This window comes from Balaenoptera borealis (genome assembly GCF_965194805.1).
Source record: "Balaenoptera borealis genome assembly, chromosome: 19".
NCBI classification, from domain to species: Eukaryota; Metazoa; Chordata; class Mammalia; order Artiodactyla; family Balaenopteridae; genus Balaenoptera; species Balaenoptera borealis.
In genome coordinates, this window is record NC_138878.1 from 25,814,674 (window position 1) to 25,837,993 (window position 23,320).

At 46.9% G+C, this 23,320-nt stretch overlaps 1 protein-coding gene, 1 long non-coding RNA gene and 2 pseudogenes across 15 annotated transcripts in view; 2 read left to right on the forward strand and 2 right to left on the reverse strand.

Annotated features, from left to right (window-relative positions):
• On the forward strand, window positions 1-14,819 carry LOC309617673 (lysosomal protective protein-like; annotated as a pseudogene). Its single transcript has 6 exons — window positions 1-595; window positions 3,335-3,497; window positions 4,742-4,833; window positions 6,474-6,504; window positions 7,615-7,775; window positions 10,623-14,819. The product of its transcript is annotated as a lysosomal protective protein-like (transcript).
• LOC309617209 overlaps window positions 1-19,023 on the reverse strand; it is a 34,474-nt gene extending 15,451 nt beyond the window's left edge. The window contains exon 1 of the long non-coding RNA XR_014237797.1: window positions 18,326-19,023. This is a non-coding gene — a long non-coding RNA (uncharacterized lncRNA). The remainder of the gene's footprint in view (window positions 1-18,325) is intronic.
• LOC309617199 (ATP synthase membrane subunit K, mitochondrial pseudogene) lies at window positions 14,953-15,237 on the reverse strand (annotated as a pseudogene). Its single transcript has one exon. The product of its transcript is annotated as an ATP synthase membrane subunit K, mitochondrial pseudogene (transcript).
• A 122-nt stretch (window positions 19,024-19,145) lies between the features above and the next one.
• Window positions 19,146-23,320, forward strand: part of CNOT1 (CCR4-NOT transcription complex subunit 1) — a 98,396-nt gene continuing 94,221 nt past the window's right edge. For 8 of the 12 annotated variants that reach the window (XM_082368779.1, XM_082368780.1, XM_082368789.1 and 5 more), the window contains exon 1: window positions 19,148-19,294. The gene's annotated coding sequence lies outside the window, so the exon portion shown is untranslated. Of the gene's footprint in view, window positions 19,295-23,320 lie in introns of all 12 variants that reach the window. The other 4 variants (XM_082368784.1, XM_082368783.1, XM_082368791.1 and 1 more) reach the window with 4 other exon arrangements.

The window sequence follows — 23,320 nt, forward strand, 5'->3', positions numbered from 1 at the left end:
AAAAAAAAGAACCTACTTCAAAGGTTGCTGTGAGGAATAGGAGCAATTCCCATAGAGTACTTAGCACAGTAGCTGGCAGACAAGTTGTCTCTCAACAAAAGGGAACAGGGAACAGGGCCAGCAAGGAGCAGATGTGGGGTTCAGGAAGAAGCTCCATGGCAAAGTGTGGCCCTTAAATGGGAATACCCTCTGTTGCTCAGGTGGTGGAAGGATTCTCTCTAGGGAAGGTTTGGAGAGGCTAGAAGAAAGAGGGCTTCCCTAGCCTACCCTGTGGAATGCCAACCTAGGGGATGTCCTGGAGCCACCTACTCTTGGACTGGAGCATCCACCTATGCCCCTCTCTGGCTGCCATCTTGTTAGGAGGCATGGGCAAAGCCCCACGACCACTGCGTTCAGCCCTGTGGGTGCCCTTGGCCCCTGCAGCCCAAAGGACACGCACACATCTCCCTCCTCCCCATAGAGGGAACGCTGATGGATCCCTCTACATGAACCCACACAGCTGGAACCTGGTGGCCAATGTTCTGGACCTGGAGTCCCCGCTGGTGTGGGTTCCTCCTACTCTCTCAGCCAGAACTACCAGACCAATGACCAACAGGTGGGTGGCTGCACCACTCAAGGTGGGGACAGGGAAGACGGAAGGAAGGGGAAGGAAAGGAAGAAGGGCAAGAAGGCTAGATGGAGGTAGAGGGAGGACAAGCTGACGGGAGCTGGAGGAAGAAAGGAAATGCCTTCTGTCTCAGACAAGAGGCTGCAAACTGTGGCCTGTGAGCTGCAGCCATTCAGCCCGTGGACATCTTTTCCTTGCCCTGCCTATTAGAGGGAAGAAAACTTGAATTTTGGTTGCCACTGTTTGCATAATTGAGAGATTTCACTTAAAAATTCAGACTTGTGACTTCTGTTGAAAAGTCAACTCTGAGCCTGCATTTGCTCCTAGTAACACCCTTCTGGAGCTGAGGTGCAGCAAGGGTGAGTGGCTGTAGAAGACCCTGTACTCTCCAGTTTACCACTGTCCCCACCAGGCCCTGTTGCCTGACACCCGTCTGCTTCACCCATTCATGTTTTCTGCCTAGTTCTTGCAGGCAGTAGGTTTGTGGCCCCTGCTTTCGAATCAAAGAATGCCAAACCTCACCCTGGGGGGGTTGACAGAGAAAGGATAATAATGCCTCCCTCCTGTATACAGGGCAAGCTGGACAGTGTCGTGGTTAAGGGTCAGACTGCCAGGTTCAAATCCCAGTTCTGCCATTTCCCGGCTATCTGACCTTGGGCAAGTTCCTTTAAATATCCTGTGCCTCAGTTTCCTCATCTGTGACATCGGATGCTAATAAGAGTACCTATCCCATAGGGTCGTGCAAAAGATTAAGGAAGGGAATACACACAAATGACTAGAATATTGAAAACACTCAGTGTCAGCTATCATTATCATCATCCCCGAGGCTGTCGCAGAGATCAGACTGTACACGAAGAGATACTTTGTGAGCCTCTGGGAACTGAACGAAGATGAGGGATTTATCAGTTGGGCCAGAGGAAGCCTGAGCCAGCTTCGAAGCAGGTGGTGACCAGGCAGCTGACTCTGCAAGCTACTCTTTGTGTGACCGTGGGCAAGTCACTCACCTTTCCTGAACCTGAGTTTCCCCACCTATGAATTTAAGGAGCCAGACAAAATGATCTCTGGACCCTCATTTTCCTTTTTTATTTATTAATTTATTTTTGGCTGTGTTGGGTCTTCGTTTCTGTGCGAGGGCTTTCTCTAGTTGTGGCAAGCGGGGGCCACTCTTCATTGCGGTGCGCGGGCTTCTCATTATCGCGGCCTCTCCCGTTGTGGAGCACAGGCTCCAGACGCGCAGGCTCAGTAGCTGTGGCTCACGGGCCCAATTGCTCTGCGGCATGTGGGATCTTCCCAGACCAGGGCTCGAACCCGTGTCCCCTGCATTAGCAGGCAGATTCTCAACCACTGCGCCACCAGGGAAGCCCTCATTTTCCTTTTTTATTTAATTTATTTTTGGCTGTGTTGGGTCTTTGTTGCTGTGCGTGGGCTTTCTCTGGTTGCGGCGAGCGGGGGCTACTCTTCATTGCGGTGTGCAGGCTTCTCATTGCGGTGGCTTCTCTTGTTGCAGAGCATGGGCTCTAAGCGTACGGGCTTCAGTAGTTGTGGCACACGGGCTCAGTAGTTGTGGCTCGCGGGCTCTAGAGCGCAGGCTCAGTAGTTGTGGCGCACGGGCTTAGTTGCTCCATGGCATGTGGGATCTTCCCGTACCAGGGCTTGAACCCGTGTCCCCTGCACTGGCAGGTAGATTCTTAAGCAGTGAGCCACCAGGGAAGTCCCTGGACCCTCATTTTCTTTTTCTTTTTTTTCTTTTTGACCTTCATTTTCTTTTTTTTTCTTTCTTTTTTTTTTTTCGGCTGTACACACAGCTTGCGGGATCTTAGTTCCCCGACCAGGGATTGAACCTGGGCTCTGGCAGTGAAAGTGCAGAGTCCTAACCACTGGATCTCCAGCGAATTCCCTGGACCTTCGTTTTCTAATCTGAAATTGAATGCAACAATCTTCTTCTTGGTAATTTACTGTGTGCCAGGTACAGTGCTACACATGGGGGAAACAGCAGTGAAGGAGGTGGTCCAGTCCCTCCTCATGGAGCTTACAGTCTAGGGCAGAAGCAGACATCAAACTAGTCATTACAAGTGTGAGGAATATGGCAAAAGAGGAGCTAGAGGGGATGGGGAAGCACAGAGCAGGGAGATGTACATCACCCTTGGCCTCAGGGAACAAAGCCCAGTGATTGTGGAGGAAAGAGTCTACTCACAGAGTGTGAGCAGGGACCAAAGGCTTGGAGATAGGGAAAGCTGATGCCTGAGAGGCTGGAGCATTATGTTTAAGAGGGAGGGTGACAGGAACTTCCCTGGCGGTCCAGTGGTTGAGACTCCACGCTTCCAATGCAGGGGGCGCAGGTTCGATCCCTAGTCAGGGAACTAAGCATGTCGCGTGGTGTGGCCAAAAGATAAAAACAAAAAACAAAACAAAAAAAAGAGGGAGAATGGGGCTGGTGAGCCGTGCAGGGCCTGACTACTGAAAGTCTCATAAGCCCCATTAGGATTAAGGGTGACAGGAAGCTCTGAAGAGTGTGAAGCCCTGGACTGCCTGGATCACACTAGCTCTGCCATGTTAAAGAGAAAGGGAGAATGGACCAGAGAGGGTAAGAGGGGAGCTCAGGGAGACCAGCAAAATGTGCAAATGAGTATATGATCTCTTCTCACCCTTTGGCTGGGGCAGGGGAGCCTGTCTGTGATTCTTTCCCACCTTGACCCCCACCTTGGGCCCCACTTCCTCTCCATTCAGGTGGCTTCTGACAACTGCCAAGCACTGCTGAATTTCTTTGAAAAGCTCCCCACTTTTGCCAGCCATGACTTATGTGTCTTTGGAGAAAGGTATGAGAGTATATATGTGTCCCCCCACCCCGAGTGCACAAATTGTCAAGGGTCCATTTTCCATCAACTTCAAGGTAAGTCTCAGGTCCTTGGCTGCTAAACAGGAGCAAAAAGCCAGCACTGCCCAGTAATCTTTATCCTGTCCTTCACTCTTCAAATATTCTTTGAGCACCCAGCCTAGCACAGACTGGAATACAGTGGTGACCAAGACAGTCTCTGCCTTCTAGGTGGGGGAAAAATAGGCAATAAGTGTACACACACATATAAACAAGGTCATTTCAGAGAATGCTAAGCACTATGAAGGACTGCTTTAGACATCATAGCTGGGAAACCTTCCTGAGAAGGAGACAAGTGAGCTGAATGACAAGAAGAAGGCACGAGAAGAGCCTCAAGAAAAGTGGTCCAGGCAGAGAGAAAAATAAGTGCAAGGCTGAGGCAGAATCACCCAGGTGGAAAGAAGGCCTCTGTGGCTGGAGCCGAGTGAGCAGGGGCACACGGTGGAGCGCCACTGGACAGATGAACGGGATCTTGGGGCCTTGTAAGCCATGGTAAGGATGCTCTAGGAAGCCACTGGAGGGGTTTTAGCAGGAGGATGGATTGCGAGGGTCGGGGGAGAGTAGAAGGAAGGAAACCAGTAGGGCCTGTTCTGGTGGTCCAGGCAGAGATGACGGTGACACAGGGACTAGAATGAGAGCACTGGAGGTGGCAATCAATGGAAAGATTCGGGATATATCTGGAACCAGAGATCAACCTCTGACCTTGATCTCTATCCCCTCTGGCCTGTCTCCCCATCTGTACATTAAGGCTAATCTGAGACATCAGCTGCTCTGAGATGCTGAGTATGGTTCTGTGTTAATCCTGCACGAGGCAGTATAGCCAAGACAGTAAGAGTGCAGACCTGGAAATGGTACTAACCTGGGTTTGAACCCTGGCTCTGCCACTGATTGGCTGTGTGGCCTTGAGCAAGCTTTTTAGCCTCTCTGTGTCTCAGTTTGCTCATCTGTAAAATGGGAATGCACAAAAAAAAAAGAAAGAAAAGGAAATGAATTCCCTGGTGGTCCAGTGGTTAGGACTCTGCCCTTTCACTGCCAAGGGCGCGGGTTCAATCCCTGGTCGGGGAATTAAAATCCTCGCAAGCCATGTGGTGCGACCCCCCCCCCAAAAAAATAGGGGATGCACACAATAGTACCTGCTTCACAGGATTAGGGGACAATGAATATACAGGGCTCAGAGCAGGGCCTAGCACTCAAGCTTAGCCATTATCACTGTTACCATCAGGAGGGGCTTCTCAGCACTTATTTGTGTCTTCTGGTATCATGGCTTTGGAATGGGAAAGGAAATGAGCAACTACCAGCTGGGTGATGATCCTCTGATAGAGTATGGTTACTACCATGGCCTCATTGGCAATGAGTAAGTCCTGTTTCCTTCTAGTCCTTGGCATGTGTACTTTTGAGGCAGCTGGCTCTCTGTCATCCTTAGGCCAGAGGCAGATGATGCCACCAGGCAGGCCAGTTTAGATTGATCAGAGGTAATTAATATGGCAGGAAATGGAGTAACTGCCCTGGGAGTGGAGGTGAGCCCAGGTGGCCACACCCTCACTGCCTGATTCCAGGTCTCAGTCCACAGCCTCTGGACTTCCCTCAACACCTACTACTGCTCTGCTTTTATACCACAGAGGACAACTGCTTCAATGGGGTGAGTCACCCCTCTCCTCGGTGAGGGTTGGAAAGAGGGCACCTCTCTCCTCCTCAGCTGGTGGGAGAGCAAAGGAAAAGAGCTCAGAACCCCAGTGCACAGAGCTGTTCTTACACACACATACACACACAGAGCATACCCCCCAATCAGTTTACAGCAACCCTGTGAGGCAGGCAGATTAGTGGGACTCACATGGGGATTTAAAAATTCTTATTTCTAGAGGTTGGGGAAATTTCTGAAGATGGTCGAAAGGTACAAACTTCCAGTTATAAGATAAATAAGGGCACGTCCCTGGTGGCGCAGTGGTTAAGAATCCGCATGCCATTGCAGGGGACACGGGTTCGAGCCCTGGTCCGGGAAGATCCCACATGCCACGGAGCAACTAAGCCTGTGCAACACAACTACTGAGCCTGCACTCTAGAGCACGCGAGCCACAACTACTGAGCCCTTGTGCCACAACTACTGAAGCCTACACGCCTAGAGCCTGTGCTCCGCAACAAGAGAAGCTAACGCAATGAGGAGCACACACACCGCACGGAAGAGTAGCCCCTGCTCGCAGTAACTAGAGAAAGCCTGTGCGCAGCAACGAAGACCCAAGGCAGCCAAAAATAAAATAAATAAAATAAATAAATTTATATATATAAAAAAAAAGATAAATAAGTCCTGGGGATGTAATGTGCAGCATGGTGACTATAATTAATAATAGTGTTCTGTATATTTGAAAGTTGCTAGGAGAGTAGATCTTAAAAATTCTCATCACAAGAAGAAAAACTGTAACTATGTGAGGTAATGGATATTAACTAAACTTATTGTGGTAATCATTTTGCAATATATACATATGTCAAATCATTATGGTGTATACCTTAAACTAATACAATGTTGTGTCAATTATATCTCAATAAAAGTAGAAAAAAATGTAAATACATAAAAAATAAAATGTAAAACTTTTCTTGTTTCTCATTGCTTTTATTTTATTTTATTTTATTTTTTTATAAATTTATTTATTTATTTTTGGCTGTGTTGGGTCTTCGTTTCTGTGCGAGGGCTTTCTCTAGTTGCGGCAAGCAGGGGCCACTCTTCATCGTGGTGCGCGGGGCCTCTCACTGGTGCGGCCTCTCTTCTTGCGGAGCACAGGCTCCAGACACACAGACTCAGTAGTTGTGGCTCACGAGCCTAGTTGCTCCGCGGCATGTGGGATCTTCCCAGACCCGGGCTCGAACCTGTGTCCCCTGCATTGGCAGGCAGATTCTCAACCACTGCGCCACCAGGGAAGCCCTCTCATTGCTTTTAAATTGCAAATACAATATGCTGTCCTCATTTAAAAATTCAGGCAATATTTCCTCCTTATTTTACAGGACAACAAACTACCCCAACGCCTTCCAAACAGTAAGGGGCAGACTGTGGACGAGAATTCAGGTTTTTTGTGTCCAAGGACAGGGTTTCTCCCCTGGGCTGTGTGGTCTCCCCATAGGGCCTCCAACGCTGCCCCCTACCCTGCCCTAATCCAGAAGAAACCTACAAAGGCCTTGGCAAAACACTTAGCAGATAGGCCCTGATCCACATCAGAGATAACATTTTCTCTGACACAGGAGATAGGACTGTCCACAGTTCCTCCCCCCAGTATTTGCTGTCACACCACTCCTGTCTCTTCCTCCCAAGAGGGTGTGCATATCTGAATGCAAATGATGCAAATCTGAGTGCAAACTTCAGCACTCTATGATTTTTTTTTAAACCAAATACACAGCAGGAGGTCTCAAGGGGAATGACAACTCTGAGGGGATGACCTTCCCAGAGCAGTGCTTCTGCCTCTGCTCCCGGGGCTGGTGCCGGGCCCTCAAGGTTCTGATTGGCCATTGCCAGAACCCAAAATGGCAAATGCCGCACGTTTTCCTTTGACCCTTGACAAAGGGTTATGGTACACAGGGAGCAATCACGGCTCACCGAATTTTGATTTTCAAATTAGGTTACTGGGCAATCCAACTCCAGATTTCTGCCAAGGGTTTGCCTGCCACGCAGCCCTGCAAAGCTCCTGCCGTACATGCCCACGTGGAGATAGTGGAATACCACTAGGAGCAGGCATGGGTGAGAAAAGAGGGCCACAGAGCCTTCGGCCCTATTTAACGGGGTCAAAACTTAAAAAAAAAAAACTTAAAAAAAACTTAAAAAAAAAAAAACCTGTGAATCCTGGCCTCTAGAGCATAATCCAGCCCACTGACTTGGTGGCACTGGTTTACAATTGGTAGCTCTCTCCCACGAGGAGGGTAGCAGCAGTGCCCTCAGCTCCCTGTGCTATGGCATGGATGTGTCCCCCCGGGTCAGCTCCAAGACTGCCTCCCGACCCAAGAGGCCAGAGGGCACAGGCTCAGTCCCTCATGCTTTGCTGGCCGTTTTCACCATGTTAGGTGTCCCAGTCAACAGACCCTGTGCCTGAAAGAGTAGCAAATTGTGTTTTTACCCTCAACCCTGGAAAGTCCTTGGACTGATTCCTCTCTGCAGGTCCTGGAAGCTTATGGTATGATTCAGGGCATTGCCCTCAACATCTGCAACTTCTACTCACCCTGCTGAGGGGCACATGGCTACCAGGGGCCTTACGCTGCTGACACGAGCAACCTCTTCTGAAGATACCAGGTCAACGTGGCCACCCCAGTAACTGGTTGGTGAGGTGGGATGGGAGACGGTGAGTGCTGTGCCCTGTAGTCTGGAGATAATTATTAGAGGTAATGCTTCTCTCCACCTTTGAAACTAGTCCAATCCACCATCATCTCTTGCCTGGACTATTACATCCTTCTAATTTGAAGATTCCTCTGCTGCGCCCCACCCCTTTGCTCTCCTGTACTCTTCTTCTTGCAGTAACCTTTTAAAACTAAGGTCAGCTCACATCCTCAGCTCAAAATCTTCTATGGCTTCTCTTCTTACTAGGATGAAAGCCAAAGTCCTCACCTAGCATGGCTGGCAGGGCCCCACAATTCTGGCTCCTCTCTGACCTCTTTTTCTGCTACTCCTCCTCTCCCACTGCTCAGCCTCAGCTACAGACTCACCAACCTTCAGCCTCAGGGACTTTGTACTTTGTGGTCTCCTGCCTGGAATCCTCTGCCACCAGATGTCTGTGTGGTTTCCTCCCTCACTTCTTTCGGGTCTCTGCTCAGATCCTGTATCAGAGAGGTCTCCCCAAACAAAAAGAGCTGCCCACCTCCCCAGCCTTTCCACCTCTGTCACTCCAGCACCTTATTCTGCTCCATTTCTTTTCATAGCACTTAGACTGCTTAACATTATTTCCTTCGTATTATTGTTTATCACAACCCCCTGTTTAAATGCAAGATCAATGACTGCAGGAACTTTGCTTTTTTGCTGCTATATTCCCAACACCTGGCACATAGCAGGCACTTAAAAACTATTTGTTGGGGGGACCTCCCTGGTGGCACAGTGGTTAAGAATCCGCCTGCCAATTCAGGGGACACGAGTTCAATCCTTGCAACTAAGCCCGTGTGCCACAACTACTGAGCCTGCGCTCTACAGCCTGTGAGCCACGACTACTGAAGCCTGCGCGCCTAGAGCCCGTGCTCTGCAACAAGAGAAGCCACCACAATAAGAAGCCTGTGCACTGCAACAAAGAGTAGTCCCCGCTCGCCACAACTACAGAAAGCCCGTGTGTACAAACGAAGACCAACGCAATCAAAAATAATACATAAATAAATAAATTTGATTCTTTAAAAAACAAAACAAAACAATTTGTTGGGGACTTCCCTGGTGGTGCAGTGGATAAAACTCCACGTTCTCAATGCAGGGGACCTGGGTTCGATCCCTGGTCAGGGAACTAGATCACACATGCATGCTGCAACTAAGAGTTCGCATACCACAACTAAGCAGCCTGCCTGCTGCAAGTAAGACCTGATGCAACCAAATAAATAGATAAATATTTTTTTAAAAAAGCTTACCTAGGGCAGCCTTGGACTGTGGACAGCATGGTCTGAGCCTGAAAGAGATCAGAATGTGGGGTGCTCAGGATGGTGGGAATGGGGGGACAGGCAGCACTTCCCCAGGGTCCCCTGACCAGGACAGGTGTGTCCTTGGAATCCTTACTTCCTGGGACTATCATGTGGTGATGGTGAGAGAGGAAGACGTGCAGAGTGGCCTGGCTGCCCTCCTCTCTCTAGCCTGCCTTCTCCAGATAACTCTCCCTGACGACTCCCATTTGGAGTACAGGGTGGACCAGGGGCTGCTGCGGAAGTCAGAACAGTTCCAGACAGAAAGGGCTTTGAGATCATCTAGGCCAACTCTTCTGTTTTACAGAAGAGGATTCTAGAGAGAGAGAAGGACTTAGTCTGCATGGGAAGGGGATGAGCAGAATTACAGAAGGGGCTCAGGGCTGTACAGCATGGGACGAGCTTGTGGGATCCCCAAATAGCATCTCTATGAGGTTCAGCAAGTATTGGGGGACTGGCATGGAAAATGGGATGGTGGGAGGGAATATCTGAGGCTTTCAACCCCATAACCCCTTCCATACTCTCTGGCTCCAGCCTCCTGACGGCCCCATCCCTGGGGTGCCTGAATGTATCCAGGCCGTACCACATACCTGTAGCTGAGCCACACCCTCAACTCCCTCCCTGACTGGCAACTGTGCAGGTAAGCCCGAGGAGATCTAGCAGCCACTGGTAGAGGCACGAGAGCGTGGATATGATCTCCCAAGATTGGCGGGCCTTCTTGGGGAGAGGTAGGGCAGAGATAGCTGACACTAAGACGTAGGGTAGGGCAGGCTGTTGGTTCACTACTAGGATCCCAGCACCTGTAATAGTGCCTGGAACGTGTGGTGCTCCAAGGACAACGGACAACCCTGCCTGAAAAAGTTTCAGCGTTACATACCCTACCGGACTCTTATCGCCATGTTGCGATGGGTACGAAATTCCTGAGCCCACCTGGGCTACGAGACCTGTTCCTCTCTCGTCCCAAATAAGGAAAGGCATCTGCCCTGTCCCACTCCCACTCTAAAGAAGGAAGGCATATGTGCCTCGACCAATCAGAAAACAAAAATTTCACCTCGGACCATTTCTTTGTTTTAGGGCTATAAAAACTGACTAATAGCACATGTTTGGGGTTGGCTCTCTCAGACTACTAGGAAGTTGGCCTGCTGTTCTGGCAGCGACCATTCCCTCTAATAAATTCTAACCTCTTTACATTCTGCTTTGTGTCTGGAAATTCTTTTCCAACCCACGTTCGGACCACGACAGAACACAGTAAACACTGAAATATTTGTTGAAAGAAGAAATGGATGAGGGAGAGGCACCTGTTGCAATTGGAAGAAGATGGGATGGAGGTGGGGGTCCTAGAGCCCAGGCACAGGGTGTGGGAAAGAATCGTTATCCTGGGAGAGTGGATAGGCCCATATCTACGGGCAAGCTTTTGCTGATTAAGAGGCAAGGCTGAAAACGGGCTCCAGGAATCCCAGTTCCCAGTTTCCCGGAGTAGACGTGGGCTGTCTGGACATCCTCAGCTGCTTCTGCCTGCAGCGTCCAGGTTTGCCCTCAGTACCAGAGGCAGTACATGGACATGGTCCCTTTCCCCTGGGAGCTGCTGCAGAATGACCTCTGAGCCCTTGTCCATAAAGGGGACATTGACCTGGCTCGCAACTTCGTGGGTGGGGAGAGGTCTGTGGAGGCCCTGAAGCAGCCAGTGAGGACGTGATGCCCCAGGGGAAGGGTGGACTCTGGGGCGGCCTGGGTGGGGGTGGGATAGCTGCAGCCCTTTCTTCTTCCAGAAGTCAACAGCCAGAGGAAGAGTCACTTCCCAGGCAGCTCTAAGTGGGCGTTGTTGCTGGATACCTTCTGCCTTGGAGAAGAACCCTCAGGAGAAGGAGGACTGAAGAAGATCAAAGCCCAAGTATTTCAAAAACAAAGAAGACCTTGGCCCTCCAGCTGTCTAAAACTGAACTCCAGGGAGGAGAGATCACAGGGAGGAGAGATAACTTCTTTCCAAAAGAACTTTATTAGCATTTAAATGTGCCCCAATCCCTCTATCTTAAAAACAACAAACCCTCCTTTGCCCTCCAGCTACAGCTTTCCTCTGCAGCCGGATCCCATCTGGCTTAAGCCCCCTCTTAGCCACAGAAAAGGCTCTCTCCGAGGTCACCCAGCCCAAGGCCTTGTCACCCTCCTCCCTGCTTGACTGCTCAAAAACACTGAGTCCCTCAGTCCTCTGGCTTCTGTGACTTCACTCAGTCTCCAGCAGTCCTCAGGCCTCCTGGGTTGGGCTGTTTCCCAGCATGCTGGAGACTCTTCCCTCCTCAACCAGGAGCCTGAGCACAGCTCTTCTGGGGGGGCCCCCGGGGCCTCTGCTCTCTGAAGGCTCCCCCAGGGCAACCAAGCCAGCTTGTCAATGCCTCCATCAGCAGTTCTGGCTCTCAGCGGCCCAGAGCTTTAGCCCACAGCGTGATTGTGTGAAACACTTTCACCTTCAAATTGAACTCACTGTCTCTGCCTCCACACCTGCTCCTCCAGTCTCCCTGCATCAAGCGGCGGAGTTGAGGTGGGAGGAAGGAGGTACCCAAGGGCAGACAATCCTTCACTTTTTCTCCCTCACCTTTCACACTCCATCAGTTGCCAAAGCCCGACACTTTGACCTCCCTCATCTCTCGTGACCCCACTTCGCTCCATTCCCTTGGACTCCTGAGGTAGCCTCCTGGCTACTCTCCCAGCAACTTCTCTGGCTAGACACCAGTCCTTTCTTCATGCCCCAGCCAGTGTGACCTTCAAACAGTGCAAATATTAGCATGTCAGCTGTTCCATCCAACCCTTCAAAGGCTCCCAGAGCCCTTAGGATAAAGGGCTGAGCACAGAGGCTTAAATCGTCCTCTGGCTGCCTCTGTAGGCTCCAACCTTCCTGGTCTTTTAATTCTTCAGAGATGCCAGTATCATCTCTGTGAGGCTTAGCTCTTTGCTGGAATGTACTCCCTATCTGCCACTCTGTTTAGAGAACTCCTACTCCCTTTCACATCCTTAGAGAGTCCTTGAATCCCCAGACTGGGTTGCAGGCTCCCCAAAACTCCCTATGTTCCCCATTTGTTAACATTTATCACATTTGTGACTCTTTGACAGTTGGCTTCTCTGCTAGTCTGAGCAGATGATAATGAGCTACATCAACCTGCACAGACACCTGAAGTGTCTATTCTGCTCTGAGCTATGTTCCAGGACACAGCTGTTGTTTAATCAATGACTATCTGTTGAAGAAATGAGGGTTCTGCCCTGGTGGTGGAGGGGTGTGTGTGATGTATTGGGAGGTAAGGCCTTTGGGCGGTGATTAGGTCATCAGGGTGGAACCCTCATGAATGAGATTAATGCTTTTATAAAAGGGACGCCAGAGAACTCCCTTACCTTTTCTACCATGTGAGGTTACAGCAAGATGTACATCTATGAACAAGGAAGTGGGCTCTCCCCAGACACTGAATCTGCTGGTGCCTTTATCTTGGGCTTCCCAGCCTCCAGAACTGTGAGGAATAAATTTCTGTTTTTATAAGCCACTGGGTCTATAGTATTTTGTTATAGCAGCTTGAATGACATTATTCAAAATGCTTTCTTTTTTACTTGAACCTGGAGTTTGTCCTTTCTTTCACCATCTGTGACTACTCTAAAACCACAGGGCTACAATGACAAATATGGGCCTATCCTCATCCTCAGGTCAGTGAATAAGGCTAATTAGGCTCAGATTTTTGGGGGTTGAAATGGGCCTCCGTAGAGATTCCCCAATATTTTATTCCAAAGATGTTTGCCCATTATTTTCCCTACGGATTCTGAATTTTGGAAGATTTTTGCCTACCAAATATGATGAGCTAATTAATGATAGCTGCTGTAGCTTCTGGGGGGGGTAGTGTGGGGAAGGACAAATATTTGATTTCCTTATGCTTTTTGAAGTATTGAAAGCTGTTCAGAGGCCCCCAATATATCTGAATTCAAGGATTCTTGGTCATGAAAATTCCTTTTCAGGCCAGTGTGGGTGGCTGGTAAGCTTACTTTTTGGGGTTCAGGGAGGGGGTACTGTTTCAAGCTACATATCCTGGAAGAATTCCAGCAAAAGTATTTCTCCTGGATCAGCTTCCAGCATTTAGATTATTGACCTATTCATTCCATAGGTAACATACAGGCTTGAATTGTTCACTAATGATTACCTGGTCTGTCTTTTGCTCCTCCAAAGAGTGACTGTAAACATCTGAAAGACAGAGACCTCTTTTTTTCAGACTTCCAAGACTCTATACTGTATTTGGAAGAGATTAAATGTCTGATGGACTTAATAACCTAGAGAAGGAAGTATGGAATGGTCAAGAGGAATTTGGAAGGGGAGTTCGCTGGTTGGTCTAGTGGTTAGGATTCTGGGTTTTCACTGCTGAGGCCCTGGTTCAATCCCTGGTTGGGGAACCAAGATCCTGCAAGCTGGGAGGTGCGGCCCTCCACCCTAAAAAAAGAGGAATTTGGAAGACAATGCTCAACTTATTGCCCCCTCCCACCTTCAGTTCAGGATATCTTGTAAGTTTACCTCTCTAAGATGACAGTAGAGACGGGTGCTAGGTAAACGATGTTAAGTGTAACTTGGGGGCTGAGAGGCTGAGACAGTGCCCAGAGAAGTCTGTAGTACTAAACGAGAACTATCTGCCAAGGCAGGGGCCCAGATGGGCGGAGGATGACGAGTTCAGACTAATGGTCCAGGTGTCAGGCAATCATCTCAAATATCAGGTCTGTAATCAGGGAGGACACAGAAAGTTACAGCAGAGTCATACAGACTCTGTCCAGCTCAGAAGAATTCCATCAATAATCCTAAGGTCCACGAGTCTGTCTAAAGCCCAGGTAGGATTCTCAGACCTGCTCTAACTTGTTTGCAAGCATCCACTCAGTGTTAAACTAACCATGAACCAGAGGAGATGCTTTGTGGCTTTTCCTTTTTCCTCTTAGCTTCTTCCCTGTTCTCTCATGAAAAGAGACAGAGAGATAAATAACCTTAAAAAAAAAGTCAGGCGTTTCCGACACAGTCTTGGGACAAAATCCCCTATTAAAGAGAGAATCTAGGGACTTCCCTGGTGGCACGGTGGGTAAGAATCCACCTGCCAACGCAGGGGACACAGGTTCGATCCTTGGTCCGGAAAGATCCCACATGCCGTGGAGCAACTAAGCCCATGCACCACAACTACTAAGCCTGTGCTCTAGAGCCCGTGAGCCACAATAACTGAGCCCACATGCCACAACTACTGAAGCCCACGCACCTAGAGCCTGTGTTCGGCAACAAGAGAAGCCACCGCAATGAGAAGCCTGTGCACCACAACGAAGAGTAGCCCCCCTCGCCGCAACTAGAGCGAGCCCGCACGCAGCAACGAGGACCCAACGCAGCCAAAAATAAATAAAATTAAAAAAAAGAGAGAGAGAATCTAAAAATTCAAATGTAAACTCAACTGGAAAACACTAAACTCACGGCAGTATTTTCAGAATCTGTCTCACTCATTTATAACACCCTATCAGACGATGCATCACATTTTTTGGCTTGGAAAATATCTGATCACTACTGGACCACTGAACATGACAGCTGGGAGATCACCTAGGCACGGGGGTTTCCAAACAAAGTCTTAGAGGATGGTGGCTGGGAATGTAAGCCCTGAAGTCAGAGAGCTTGGGTTGCAAGGCTTGCTTTGCCATTGACTAGGTATGTGACCTTGGGCAAGTGATTCACCTCTCTAAGCTTCAGTTTTTGGTTTTTTTTCCAGGTTCATAATTTATTGTACAAATTGAGTATCACATGATGAGTTGACATTAGCTTCTTCAGGCATGGGAACTTAACAGATGAGGTACAGCTGAGAATCCGTTTATGTTGCTTTCACAGCTGGAGTTTTTTTAGACCTTAACTTAAAGTATAAAACTATCAAAGCAATACCTCCGTATGTGGCCAGTACACAATTCATTCTCCCTGTGAGAGTGTAAGAGTTGAAATATTTTTTGATACCAGTGAAAAAAAGAGCATCACTGGGCATCAGTTTGGTACTTTGGTACTGGGCATCAGTTTCTGGACCTGCCATGATTTCAATCTTCCAAAACGCACAGACCCCACTGCAGGTGTCCTTCAACTGACGAAGCTGCTCCTCTCTAAGCTTCAGTTTTATGATCTGTAAAATGGGGTCCCTACCCAACAGGGTCTTGAGGTGTGGATAAGATAAAGCATATAAAGTTTTACTTTTAGAGTATATTAGTTGATTAATAAACCTATGTGCACATAAGAATTCCAGGACCACACAGTAAGTCTTTGGCTTCCTAGGAGTCCACAGAACACACTTTGGGAGCCAAATCCAATATCCTCAGAATAGTAAAGAGGGAAAAAGAAGTGCAGGGAGGGGAAACGACTTTCCCAAGGTTACACAGAAAGTTAGGGGCACAGCCTGGTTCTGGGCCTGGGTTTCTGAATTCCTCAATGGGCTTTTTGCAATGTGCCTCCCTGGTCATCCTCCCATCAGGGTAGAGCCACCAAAGTCATACCAAAGCCTGGGTGCCCAGGGAGCCAGAAGGTTTGGAGCTTAGGCATTGCTGATGGTATGGAAGGAGATCAGAATTTAGATTTAGGCTGTCAGTGAGTCGCTTTGGATAAGACAGTCAAAACTACTGTAAATTGGGACTTCCCTGGTGGTCCAGTGGTTAGGACTCCATGCTTCCACTGCAGGGGGAACGGGTTCGATCGGGGAACTAAGATCCCGAATGCTATGCAACGCAGCCAAAACACAACAAAACAAAACAAAACTACTGTAAATTGAAATTACTGACTCTCTGATAAATGGGACTGAAAAACAAGAACACTGAATAAAAAGGCCTTGTATCTCTTCTTCATTCAAGCACCAAACATTTTATAACACAGTTTGCACAGATCTCAAAGTCTCAAAGTTCTTTGTCTTCTAGGTATTTTTGCCTCCACCCCAAGCCAATTCAATAAGGCTTTTGTTTCCTAGCACTTACATTTCCCTCTCCAGGCTATTTTGGGAAACAATTAAAAGAGTTTGTATAGTTCTTCCAGAGCATGGGAAGCACAATTAATTGGGGGTGAAGGATTGGAAGAAGGCTGAGGAAAGAGGCCAGGTGAGTAATTAACAGCTGGTAAAAATATCCTGTTTCTAAATATGTTTGAACCTCAGAACACATAATTGCTGAGTTACAAGGTGATGCAGTGAATCCTTTGTGAAGGTCTCTAGTAAACTAGTTTGTCTGGGCAGGTTCCAAATATGTCTTTCAGTAAAGTGAAAAAAGTACACTAAGTGATCTCCATTAACCCTTCCAATTTGTAAACATTCTATGAGTCTCTCTCTTTTCTAGCAGGGATAGAAGCCACCTAGAATTCTTGACAACACACAGTTGAAGGACTCTGATCTCCAGGCCATTTATTGTGTGAATCCTGCAGGTACTAGGCTAAGTCCCCAAGGCGCGTCAAATCCTAGCAGTGGTGTTGGTGTAGTTGGGGGTGAGGATGGGGGGTGGGAGGGTGGCACTGGCAGTGGGCATAAGGGTCTCCCAGAGCAGCCTCAGTATAAAGACAGGCGGAAGTGGGGAAAGGCAACACAGCTTTATTTCATTCAACTGACTTTACTTTAGGAGATCTATGTCTGAGACCTGAATTAATCGTAGAATTACAGAATTGATCTTAGATAGTTGACCTCTATGGGTGTCATTATCTGTCTCCTTTTAAAAAATTTTTATTTTAAATTATACAAATAAAACATGACTATGTCCTCTTTGCAAAAAGTTCAAATAATATAGTAATACACAAAACAAAAAGCAAAAGCTCCCTTTACCCTTCCTCATTCCACTCCCCTCCCTGGGGATAACCACTGGTGTCAGTTTGGGGAAAGGATGTATCTTTTCAAATCTTTTTATGCATTTATTTATATGTAAATACAAATACAGTTATTTTCTCCTACACAAATGGTAACATACTGATTATACCATCAGTTTTTTTGTTTTGTTTTTTCTTTTTCTGCACTTAACTTTTAAATTTAACAATAAATCTTTGAATTATTCCATATCAGTACCTATAGACTACCTCACGGTTTTTAAAAACTCTGTAGTATTCCATTGTATGACAGTACCATACACTTATTTATCCTCTTCCCTATTGTGTCCAATCTTTTGGGACTCCATTAACAATGCATCAGTGAATATCTTTATATATTCATCTCTGTACAAATCTGCAATATTCACCTGTGGAATAAATTCCTAGACACTGGGTCAATGGGTCTGTGCATTTTCAGTTTTGATAAATTTGGCCAAAATTCTGCTATCCACAGAGGTTTTAGCAATTTTATACAGCAACAAGGTATAGAAGGGACTTATTCCTCATCCTTGGTCTGTTTAGGGGGCCTTCTATCACTAATATTACAATGTTTTAAGTCCATTTCTCCATTTCCTGATTTTTCAACATTTATTTGCTCACATGTCTACCATGTGCCAGGCACTGTGCTAGGTGCTGGGATACAGCTATGAACAGGACTGAAGCAACTCTTGCCCTTGCTGTATGTGGGGTCCCTGGGTATCCTACAGTTGTTTGAAATCACCACTCAGTAAATGTTTGCTGAAAGAGTTAGCGTCCAACCAAGGAATGGGCAGGTGTCAAAAAGTATTTCTAGGACGTTAGTGAAATAAGCCAGTCACAAAAAGACAAATTCTTCATGATTCCACCTATATGAGGTATGTAAAGTAGTCAAACTCTTAGAAAATAGAAGGGTGGTTGCCAAGGATTGGAAGGAGGAGATGGGGAGTTGTTTGATGGGCATACAGTTTCAGTTTTGCAAGATAAAAAAGTTCTAGAGATCAGTTGCACAATAATATGCATATAGTTTTAACACTACTATGCGGTACACTTAAAAACAGCTAAGATGGTAATTTTTATGCTATGTGTTTTTACCATAATTTTTTTTTTTAAGTATTTTTAGGCACAAAAGATAGTATGAAAGAGATGGCTAGGAGACAAGCAACCCAGCATAGCCTCAGGACGGGGTGATGAGGATACAGTTTTTTCAAAATTTAAAAGAGCCACCAGTCAACACTTCCTTCCACTCCTCCCACACTCAGCTAGGAACACGTGACCACAAAATCTTTAAAAAAATATGTTTCTCTATTCTTTCTCCCGAGAGCTAAGGGCATAAGTATTCTTTCTGATACCACTTCCAGGGACTAAGCCAAAAAGAGACTGAGCTTCCTACCTCTCTGTAAGGAGTCCCTTCTTCAACAGGCAGAAATAGATGGGAAAGTTCTCTTGACGAAAGTGAGGCGGGATAGGACCAAACGGGAACCTGGGGGACTACGTTCTCCAGCACGCATTACTCCTCCTAGGGCGCAGTCAGTGACGGAAGAACTCGCACTACTTTTGCGACAGGAACGGGGAGGGGGAACTACATATCCCAGGATGCAAAGCGCCACCACTCTAGTTACAGGCTGGCTTGCTTTCTCGTAGCTGGTGTTCCCCGCCAAATAGACAAGGCGGGCGGGGGTGGGGGGTGGGGAAATGTTTAAGATTGGGAAGCCCGGTGGTCTACCAGACTTGACAATTCGAAAGGGGAAGGAGAGTATTGGAAGGCTGTTTTTCCCTGTCACTCAGAGTAGTGCCCGCACAAGGTGGCGAGGATCTAAGGGCCCTCTCCTTTATTTATTGTTTCTCAGAGGCAATGCCAGACCCCCATTGGTCGACGACCTCGAGGGCAGGTGGGAAGCCGTAAAACCCCAAATCGAAGTTATCTGCGTCTCCCCATTGGCCCTCGCCTCGAGCGCAGGCGCAAGGGCTCCTACTCCCGTCCCTGGGGACTGGCGAGCGGCAATTGGCCAAAGCCCGCGAAGTAGGAGTCTGGATTGGTAGTTGCTAGCAGGAGCCTGGTTTCTTCCTTGACTTCTGCAAGTGATAGTGTGTGATTGGTTTAAATCCGCGGGCACCCGTCGGTGACTGGGCAGGAGCCACGGGGGGGGTACGATCATTGGCTGGTGCTGGGGCCCTCCTTCCTCGGGCGGGCAGCGAATGATGAAATGGGAACGGGGAGGGGAAAGGCCGCGACGTGAGCGCGCGACCTCCGGCGCCATTTTGTAGAGAAACAAGCGGAGTTAACCGAAGAGGGGTCGAGGAGAGCCGGAGTCGGGGACCCAGGAGTTTCCTGTGTCCAGTGCCGCCGGAGCCGCCTAAGGTGAGGTGGGCTGGGGTCGGGTGCTGGGGCCGGCGGGCGGTGTCAGCTACGGAAAGCGGGTGCCGGTGCGGGAAGGAACGGGGGTGGTCCTGGGGCCACTGGGAGCGTTTCCCGGCGCTCCGCTGTGTGAGGGGCAGTCGGGACGGGGAAGTGGAGAGGCGAGAGCGGGAGGACTCTCTCCCCTCGGCTGTAGAGTCTTCGGGCTCTGAAGAGGCCGAGGCGAAGGCTCCACAAAGCGGAGGGCAGAGCGCGGGATGAGACCCGGGATGGCCCCCGGCCCGGGCCTGGAGGCTCTGAGGGCGGCGGTGGGGGCGGCTGGGCCTCGGTTCGCGCGGACTGCACCCTTCTCAGACCCCACGAGCTCCTCAACTGCCGGATGGGTGCAGCGGGCATCGGCCCCGGAGGCCTAGCTCCGGGGGCGAGGGGCCCGTGTTTGGAGTACAGGCTCCCAGTTCCTCTGGGCGGACCTGGAACTGCCAGTCCCCTCCCCCGCCCCCAGCACGTTGTCAAACCCCGGGTGTTTCGGGTGTCCGCCGGTGGGAGGGGCGGGCGGGAGAGAGCACTTCCTCATTACTTCTTGCCACAGGTTTTGTTCCACTCGCGCGCCCGGGCGCTCACTCCGTCTCCAAAGTCGGCCCCCACCCACCGGGTCCCGTGTCTGTGCTGTAGTGGCGGTTCCGCTAATCCGTGGGAAGTGCCCGCTTCCTAGCCGAGCACTTGTAGGCCTCAGCGCTGGTGAGAGAGAGATTTACTACAGGTCTTACTAGAGGGTTCCGTAAGGCCAAACGCACAGGTGTTCTTTTTCAGTACCACCCCCTCTGCAGATTTCACCCCACCGGGCTCCCACAGAGGAGTACCCTCACTAGGATGAAGCTTTAATGCTTAATATCTGTGGGTTTGGAAATGTTGTGTTTAAACTTCGAGCAGAAACCTTGCCCTTTGAAGTCATTCAAACGTTACAGTTTTTAGGACTCTAATAAAAAGTACTTTTTTCCTGAAAGTGAGTAATAGCACTTAGTCTTCCTCTTTATTTCTCTAAAATTCGATTGCCTTGGGGAGTTTATTTGACCAGTTAATAATTGAGTGTAGTTGATTACCTTTTGCGAAAAAAATTCTGAACATTTGCCTCATGACAGTCCGTTTGATAGGAGTAGGGATACACGGATGAAAAAATGGTTGGACACGTACAAAATCAGAAAATAGGTCAAACAGATTAAGAACAAACTTGTTTGTGTAGAAGTATTTGGGTTTAATGTGCTCAGGTTGACATTCCTACCCATCCAAAGATTGGCAGTGTAGTATTTTAGCTATTAATAAAATATATGGTATCAGTTTAAATAATCCTGTTGTAGGACACTGCAGATTGTTATCTTGTCTGAGGAGAAAATGAGCTGATGATACATGAAGTTTTAGACATCTAGTTGTGCTTTGACTGAAAGGTCCCATGATGATAAAACTTGTTTAGAGAGTTGGTCCCTTTTCAACAAGTGGGGGCCCAAGTCCTTCCGTGGAAACTTAAGTCTAGAATCAAGGCACCAAGATTTGACCATCAATAACAAAGTATTACCCTTTCTTGCCTAAGATCCTAATCTTAGAAGTTTTAAGGCAGCCTTTTGTGGCATTATGGTGGAACAGAACTGAAATGCTTTTGGTTCGTAACTCACTCGAATGGATCTCTGGCTTAGCTTCTTTCTTTATGGTCTCTTAAATTTCTGCTGGGGTTTTACATCCCAGTCTCTTTAATATGGATCTTGTCAGGCTAAGTACTGTGATGTCCTCCTAACTTTGGGTTAAGTCATTAAAAAAAAAAAAGCAAAAACAATTGTGAGGACAGAAGAAGAAATGCTTCCTATTTCTTGACAACATGTTTAAAGACTAATCTCAAATTATCCTTGCTTTTTCCAAGTATGTTTTTGGTTAGATTCTGATCTAGTTATGAAAAGCTTTCTTTTTAGCCAATTTAAATTTATGAACTTGAGTCTTTATTTCATTCTACCACGTAACAGATCTTTGGTACTCAATACCTTGGAAGAGAATTTATCACAATAATTTTAATTGAATGCTCAGATATATCAAGACACTTATTTTTCATGAGAAGTTTATGATTCTTGAATTAACAAAAACAGTACCTGCTATGAACTTGGTATATTCTTTTGTAAAAGAACAAAGCTAACTTTCAAGTCAGTTCATATTATTAGTTGAAGCATTTCTTAACCAGCCGTCTGATCAAACTGAACTTCCTGCTGGGAAGTTTCAAAATGGCACCCTACTGAGTCTTATTTTAAGACCTTATATAAAGAAAGATCCAGCAGTTCCTTTTCTGTTTGCTCACAATTTTTAAGAAGCATGTTTCAAAACTAAAATGGGCTCAAAACCTTTTGCACCCTATATGTACACAGTAGTTAATTTTTACGTACTTTTCATTCATACATTTGCAAGAATGTAGCAAAGCAAATAAAGCAAATTATTCGTTGGAAAGCATTGTTTGAGAAGTCACTAATTAGAGGTGTAGACTTAATCTGAAATCCTGTGTTGAGATTGGAAGGAAATGCAGCCTTTGGGAGTGTGGAGCGTAGGTTTAAGAAATGCATTTCTGGGGGAAAGAAATGCATTTCTGTCTTTAATGCTGGAAGGCTCAGGATACACCTCTAGGCTAAATTAAAATGTTGAATGAGATGTTAAACTGTCTGCAGGAGAGGTGTTGGTTTTATTGTTGTGCTTTTTGGGTTTTTTTGTTTTTTGGACTAATTATATGAAATGTAACATGGAATGAAAGCATATTGTGAAAGACACTATTTTATTGCTCTTAAACTTCATATTAAGAGCTCAGCATTTTCCCTTTCAGATAATTAGTTTGAAAGTTTGTCACCTTGGATTTAGAGTTCTTAGTTTTGAAATGCAATGTTACTTTTAAATTTTTTGGTAGACTCATTATAAGAATAGTTACTCCTTTGTTTCAGACCCTGTCGTTTCTGCAATAGCTTTCTAACTAATCTCCAGTATCTTTTCCCCATCATTTGTTTATTGCATTTCTTTATTACATAAGTAATATGTGAATATATTCTAATTGTAAATGATTCTGGGAATACAGTTAGTTCTTTACATTAATGCCAAATTGTCTACTAAATCATTGGTTTGAAACGGCATCCTATATGCCAAAGTTTTTCAAGTACCTTGGCCTGGAGCTTATTGTGTAAGTATTGATCCCTCCATACTTATAGCAGCATATTACAACTTAGGCTTTAGTTAAAAGACGGTTGCACAGTGGTTCCCAAATACATTTTTGCCCCTTTTATCTGGAATGTCATCGTCTGTATCTACCAAAACATTATCCATCATTCTAGTTCATACTCAGATGTACTGTCTATAATGTTTTCCCTGACTTCCCTAAGCAAAATTGATTTCTTACATTCCTCTTGGGTAGTTTCACTTACCTTTACCATGTATTGCCTTATAAGTTGTCTCATTTTATAGTAGGTAAGAAGTCTCCCATCCTCCAAACATATACATACAGTTGCCCTGAATTGTAATTGAATAATACTTCATTTGTTACACTTGGGTAGATTTATAGAACATGGCGCTTTTGGAAAACAGTACACCCTGGTTTTCTTTTGAGGACACAGACTGTTTTTCTTGGAGCTATGTACTTATAATTCTGTTGACATCTTTTAGAAGGTTAAACTTTGAAATCTAGTCATACAGAATTATGGTATCACCTGTAGGAAATTGAAGCCCAGGAAAGTGAGGTGACTTCCTTAGTTTAATGTTAGACCAGGTTTTCCTACTCCAGCCTAATGGTGATTCTGTCTTTCCGTACTGCTGAAGTTCAGTACAAGGAAAAGTTCTATGAATCTGATCATTCATCAAAAAGGTGAGAATAATCTATGATCAGCCACTTATTTTTGGAGGACAAGACACAAGATTTGAGTTTTTCATCTCTTCAGTGTGAAAATATAAAACTCTAGTCTGACAAAAAGATAGTCTTTTGCAATTATTGGGAATGGTCGTTACTTAACCTCAGTATAA